Source organism: Thunnus albacares, chromosome 22, assembly GCF_914725855.1.
Source record: "Thunnus albacares chromosome 22, fThuAlb1.1, whole genome shotgun sequence".
Taxonomy (NCBI): Eukaryota; Metazoa; Chordata; class Actinopteri; order Scombriformes; family Scombridae; genus Thunnus; species Thunnus albacares.
The window spans coordinates 8,601,312-8,609,149 of NC_058127.1; positions in this window are offsets into that span (position 1 = coordinate 8,601,312).

Genomic DNA, 7,838 nt, shown 5'->3' on the forward strand with positions numbered 1-7,838 from the left:
GAGGGTTGTCCTGTACTGTGATTGGTTTCCAAAATGATGTGAATACCCAAAAATGTGCATGTAGTTTCAACAATTATTCTGCTGCTTTACCTGTTAGTTTTAGTGATTAGTTTAGTAAATGAGCTATGTAATGATATATTTTAGGAAAGTGAATATTATGAATAACAATAATGTTAATTATCATTTATGATAATATTCATAATATTTTGTATCCAGCTGTGGTTTTCTTCATTATTTTTCCTTCATGTTAGAGCTGATGTAGTTCAGAAAGCTCTTGTAGGTCATTAAAGCACAAGTTTAAAGGCAGAGAGTGTTGTGGTTTCAATGATTTGTCTCTCTACAAAAATCTTCTTTTCCTCTGTATTAGAGTTCAACTGGTAAACAAGAAACATCCATATTCTTATGTGAACCTGAAGGTGGAATACAGAAATGTTGGACTATATGGGAAAAGTCAGGGGATCACCACAGTCATTCATTCTTTATCATTATCTGGACACCATGAATGTGTGTTTCATGGCAGTCCATCAAATAGTTATTGAGATATTTCAGTCTGAATTAAAATGTTGCGAGTCAATTTCCTAATCATATGAAATATGTCCTTACTTGTTTTGTACAACACATGAAAACATGCAATTGTGTATGAAAATAAAACAAATGGAAATGTCCCTTGATATTAATAAATATCCTAGAACTAATCATAAAATACCACTTTTGGTTTATAACATACATATTGAGAAAGAATTTGTATTTGCGAGGATAAGAATGTGACAAAAAATCACCAGCAAATTGTCTTAGGTGTAAAATGAACAATTAATAACATAGACAATGTTTTAGACCTAATTTAGTGATGGTGAATATTAAACTGCAGGTAATAATATGAATGATAATGAACATCAAGCATGCAACAGAGCATCAAAGACAAAAAACAAGCAAAGCTGTCTAAGTACAGTATCATACAAGCCAAAAAGCACACAGGAAATTACAAAAATAAAATTGAAGGTTGACATATGTGATTTTATGACATATACCACAATACAATATGAAGACATACAATTAACAGAACATCATTAAGACAAAAGAGTGTCTGTGAGAACTTTAAAAGGAACTTGAAAGTTGGCACTATTGGTTATTGGTTGGTAAAACAAAAAGAATATTTTGTTAATGAATGTTTTATATTCTAATAACATAAATTAGTATGCATGTATGTAATGGACTTGCACTTAAAACAATGTACACATATTTTATTAAATTTGCTGTTCAGTTCCAAATAACTATATCAGACGGTCTAACGTTGACTTTCGTCTCCAAAAAAGTAATATTTGATTTTAAATTTATTTGAATTTCTCCTGAAAATATGTACAGTATATATAATAAAGAAGAAGAAGAAACATTTCTTCTACAACGTCTACAATGCTGTTACTGCTACTATCACTACTGATACAGCTGCTTTTACTTTTACAAGACGTACTACTACTACTGTATATGATAAGATAAGATGAAATATGATAAGATGAGATCATGATTCATTCCAAAGTCACTTTTAGTGCTTACAGTCAAAAAAAGAGAGAAGAAATAGACAGTATAGTCTATACTCTACATACATTGGCCTAAAATAAAAACATACCCAGTAAATGAAAGTAAATATTCAATAATATTAAGTAAAACAGCTTACAAAAATATCCCTCTATTTCTGAGGAAAATCGAATTTTCTACACTGCTTTCAGCCTGCCGCCCAGTGGTAGAAAATAATTACTGTAAGAATTGACTCAAGTACATTTTGGAAGCACTTGTACTTTAACTGATTAGGCTATTTCCATTTTATTGCAATTCACACTTCCACTGCATCTCAGAGGAAAATATTTCTTACTTGAATTCAAAGGTAATACTAATATATAATCAACTTATGAAATAGGATTTGTTGTTGTATGTACCCATCAAACTATAAACCACCAGCTGCAACATTAAACTGCTGGTTACATGTTAGTGCATCACTAATAATAACCCAGTAATTAAAATATTAAACAATATTGCCAAACAACACAGGGGATCAGTGGTGATGGGAAAATGTGTTTGTGGTTGATAAGATTTTTGAATAAATTTCTCAATGGTGTGGGGTTGCACCAACTTGTTTACTCATTGATTGATGATTGATTGAGCAATAGTTGTGTTGAATGTCAAATAACGACATAAGTCAAGAGTCTACAGCCATGCAAGCATCTGTGAGGCTTTCCTTTGGCACAGTGGTGCTTTGAGGAAAATGTCAAAGAATAGTTTCACAATTTTTCAAGTCTTTCTAAAAACAACAGTCAGGTGTCCAAATGAAAACTGAAAGAGGTTTTCCTCACTGTAATCATTCCTCTTGTTCATACTGGTTATTAAAAGATCCTTTCCGAATGTGTTTTCAATGAAAGTGATGGGGGCCAAAATCTACAGTGTATCCACACAGTCATTTTGTGCAAAAATGTGTTTAAAAGTTTATCTGAAGCTTATATGAGGCTTCAGCAGTCTGAGTCAAGTCATATCAAGTGGATATCTGCCACATTTAAAGTCTTTTTAGCAGACAGTGTTTCCCTGTTGGGCTGCTGTGGAAGTATAGTAACAAAAAGAGGGACTTTGGCATTAGAAAAGATTGTTACATTGAAAGAACTACTTAATAAATAGCACTAAAAATCAAGTACTGTGCTGTAGTGGCTGATGGATTTAGTTTTGCATGTATTTGGTCATAAACCAAAGAAGTGCACAGATATGACAAATTCATCCAATAGCTGTTGAGTTGTCACGCAAATCTATAAACATGAACCTATTGCGCTAAAGTTATTAGGATATATCCTCTGAGGACACTGACTGTACCAAATTTTTAAAAAAAACTCATTCCCGAAGCTTTTAAGATATTTCGAGACTGCCCTCTTGAAAAAAAACAACATAATCAGTCATTTCAGCAACCAAACCCAAATGTTTATGCTCAAGTGACAAAGCCCTCTAGTGGCCAAAGTAATTATGACTGGATAAAGAAGGAAATCCGGTGAGGTTTTTATAGAGTGACATCAGTCCGCACATGGAGGAGGTCAGGATGGATGGGTCAATAAAATCGTCTCTTGAATGTCCTGGATCACATCTGAGATCAGATTTGGGACAGCTGAACGGGACCTGGGTGCACACATGGAGGTACTGATGCAGGAAGGTACTGGCTGTGAGGTGCCAGGTTCTGCCTCAGAGGGTGGTTGCCTCAGCGGGAGATCATCTGTAAATAAATGATAAAAATCAACCATTGTTGTGACCTTTTATTCTTAGGGGTTTCACAATTATGCAATGTTGGTCTACACTGCAAAAGCAAATGTTTAAATTTTGAATACAAACTAAGCATTTAGCACTGGTCCATCCAGTGCTGGTTACTGCAGCTCACTTCCTGACAGTGCATTCTTTACTGCCCTTCCTGATTGGCACATATTTGCCAGAAAGAAAGAAAAAATCAGTACAATGGATGTAGGAAACACCCTCCCATTTTTAAAGGAAGAGAATGCAGTTACCAGGACATGAAATACAACAATTGGTCCAAAGGACAAATGGTCTGCAAAGTTTGCAAAATTGCAAGCTCTCACAAATATTGCTTAGATTTCCTGAATTTGTGTTAATTATTTTGATCTCAAAATCACAATTTCCTGGGAGTACTGGTCATTCTGGAGTGCATGGACCAACAAATGTTTTCTTTTAATGTGGAGAACAAATCATGATCACTTGCTCTTCACTTCAAGTTGCTAACAATAATGAAAATAATCATTAGTTGCAACCATACATATTTGTATAACTTTTTTAAAGTTATACAATTTCAAAGTAAGACATATAAAGAAATATTTTTACTACTGATTGCAAACTGCTGATTGAGGAACTGAAGAGAAAAGGTAGAATGAAACTTTCTCATAAAATATTATTATTATTATTATTATTATTATTATTATTATTATTATTATTATTATTATTATACTATTTTGAGGCATCCAAGGGTCCAGTAACAGGCAAGAAAAAATGGTTAATGGGCTGCATTTACATGTAGCGCCTTTCTGGTCCTCTGACCACTCAAAACGCTTTACAAGACATTGCAACATTCACTGATTCACACACACATTCATACACTGATGGCAAGGCTGCTATGCAAGGTGCAAACCTGCTCATCAGGATCTAATCTAATGAACATTCACACACACTCACACACCGCAGGCACAGCCATCGGGAGCAATTCGGGGTTCAGTATCTTGCCCAATGAGGAGAAATAACAGCCATTGGTGGGAATCTGAGTTGTGGTGTTAGGGGAAGTTTGAAGAATTGTAAAATTTGCCACCTGTGTGTGTTCTTGTCTGTGAGGATTTTAATGTTTATAATTTCTCCCCGTCCACAGCTGCTCCTAAGATTGCGTTTTCCGCCTCTTTGTCAAATAGTGGTGAGGTTTTGGTTGAAAATAGTAACATCTATCTGTTTAATCGAAGTTTGAGTTTTATTGGCAGCACAGTAGATGCTTCATTCATCTCAGGTTTTTGGACATACTCTATATTCAGACAGGAATAAACTGAACCACAAAAACCATTCTTGAGTCATCGATTCTCACATGGGACGGACCAGAAAGCCACTGAAGATGGTACGTCTCTCACCTGCCCAAACATGAGTTTTTGCACCCAGGCGCACATACACCTGATCTCCTTTCTGCAGCTCCAGAAATACTGCATTTCCTCCATTATCAGCTGTGTCATAGTCGAACCCGGAGAAACTTTGGTCATCAGCTGTCATGACAATGCTCTTGCAGTTCTTCATCAGGAACAGCCTTGATGCATGTTGTCCTCTAGCATGATAAAAGAGGGTAAAATAATAAACACCTGCAACAGGTGCACTGAAGATTGGATCAAATTGAAAGTACACAAAACATAGAACTGGTCCAAAGAAAACTGAATCAGAAATGAAATTAGCATTAAAATGCGTACAAATCTTACCAAGTGTATAGAAGTACCATTTTCTATTTGTATTACTGATCATTTTCAAGTCATATTTTATTCATGTATTTATTGTAACAAAGTTAATTATTATTACAGTAGATCCTATCCAACACCTATGTTTTTTTGAAAACTTCAGAAGTTTAAACAACTACAAGTAAGATAAAATGACAACACCAGCAAGACTTGGTTGGGTTTCTGGCTATCTGATGAATGAAAGTCCAACATTAACTCTGTTTTTCAGCTCCAGTTTGGTCTCCATCAACACCTTAGAAAAATATTGTTTTTTTCTTTAACTTTCTAGGTGCTCTCTGTTTACCAGCTAGCCAGTAGACACTACTTATTTTTCTCTGCAGTTTAATGCAGATGTAAGCAGTGATAAGACTGAACCAACTTGTGCAATAAATCTGTCACTAAGATTGACCGCTTTCACCTTACATGAAGTTAAAATATTCATTGTTTTTCAATTTAAGTTTTATTGGTCTAGAATTGCACTGGTTATCAATAAACCTCCAAACTTAAAAAACTGTGTATGGACAAGCTATGATGGTAATTTGATTTCCTGTACAGCTATTGTAGGCATCACCAATGTTTGTAATCACCTTGTTGTAAACCAGAGTTGTGTCCTCACTAAAGGGTCCATGGGACCCACCGTGTTCTGCCAGGGCAGTGAATGCCACATTGGTTCTCTCTATATAAAAGAAAACATTCTCATCATCCTATTTCTTTTCTACATCATATCTTGTGTAAGTGAGCACGTTTTATATTAAAATCTTTAATGAAAAAGTTTCATTCTATCTTGTATCAGCTGGGCTTCCACATCTTACAGTTTTTTTTCAAGGCATCCATCTCTGTTGGTTGATCACTTGTTTTGGGAGCTTGAGTTGTTTTGTACTTGAGTCAATTCTTATAGTAGTTTCTTTCTACCACTGGGCAACAGACTGAAAGCAGTCTCGAAAACTTGATTTTCCTTGGAAGTAGAGATATATTTCTGTAAGCTGTTTTATTTAATATTATTTAATATTTACTTTGATTTACCATGTATGTTTTTATTTTTGGCCAATGTATGTAGAGTATAGGCCGCACTGTCTATTTCTTTCTTCTTCTTTTTTTGACTGTGGGCACAAAATGTGTGTCAAATCAGTGATTCCTAACAACCGGTCCATCCAGTGTTGGTTACTGCAGCTCACCTCCTGACAGCACAATCTTTGATGATCACACATCCTTGTTAAACAGGTGTTTATCAGAAAGAAAAACAAATGAGTACAATGGAACACCCTATCATCTTTCAACGGAACGCAACAAACCCAAGTTTCTGAATAAGTGGTAAGTTGCCTCCTTTCCTTCCTGAAGCTGTCTGACAAGCCCCCCACTACGTGCGAAAAGACATCAGTTTTTAGAAGCGATTCATAAAGATTATGGAGAGAACAGACGAATGATGTCGGCTTTCTCACAGCTGCTGATAGAGGCATCAGATCAGCAAAAGCTTCTGTGTGTCATTCAGTCCCTCCAGAATTTCTCCAGGAGTTTTTTGGTGATTGTTGTAGCCAAAAATGTTTGATTTTGCAGTGGCTTTTCTCAAAAATTGCAATACAATTTGCAGTGCTTTATGTGTTCTTATTGTGGTGAAATTGCGGGAATTGAGAAAAATTGTATGCAAAGGAAAATAATACAACTTTTATTAAACTTCTATAAATGAAGAGTCATATGTAATCACTTCCTTTGATAAAAAATAAAAAGCATACTGCATATCACAGAAACACCTAGATTTCAGTGCTAATGTTTAATTTATTCTCTGAACATGAAAACAACAGGCTCAAAGTTATATAAAAAGAAAATACTGTATTTGAGTTCCATTTATAAGCCTTTATTAAATAAACTTTCACCTCAACATTAGTACCCAATAAAATCATCCAATAATGCCATTAAAATAAATCCATTATCATAAAATAATGATATAGTGTATTTGTCCATCTTCTACATGAATGCACTGTGATGACATAAGTTACCACAACACAAAATGCGACAATTGGTCCAAATCACAAGCAGGCTGTTGATTTGGCCATTTCATGCGGAAAAGTTGTGGTAATTTAGCAAAATTGCAAGCTCTCGCAAATATTGCATAGATTTCTTGAATTTGCGTTAACAATTGCCATTGCAAAATCACAATTTCCTGGGAGTACTGGTCATTCTGTAGTGCATGGACCAACAAATGTTTTCTTTTAATTTGGAGAACAACTCATGATCACTTGCTCTTCACTTCATGTTGGTAACATCTGTTCTGTGTATCATACTGTGGTTTAGTTCCGCTGTCTTATATGTGCATGTGTGTGTAGATATTTATGTATGTACTGTATATGTGAATGTACTTACATGTAATGTGTAAGCAGCATTTTAATGTTGCAGCTATATAGTTTGTGGGTAGTTCTATAAGAACAACTCATATTTTATAAGATGATTATATATATTTGTTTCACTATTTAATCTGCAAATCAAGAAATATTTTTACTGCTGATTGCACAAGATCAGTGATAACTGACTCAAGTACAATTTTGAGGCACTTGTACTTTAACTGATTAAGCAATTTCCATTTTATTATACTTTATACTTCCAATGCATTTCAGGGGAAAATATTTGCTGACTCAAAAGTTATAGAAATATACAACCCCACCCCGACACAATTGCAGAGGATTGATTGAGTAATAGCTGTGTTGAATGTCAAACAATGACACAAGTCAAGAGTCTACAGCCATGCAAGCATCTGCGAGGCTGGCACAGTAGTGCTGTGATGTCAATGTTAATGAATTCCTCTTAGATTCTTTGCAATTGGGTAAAGGAGGCACATGACAACACATTATC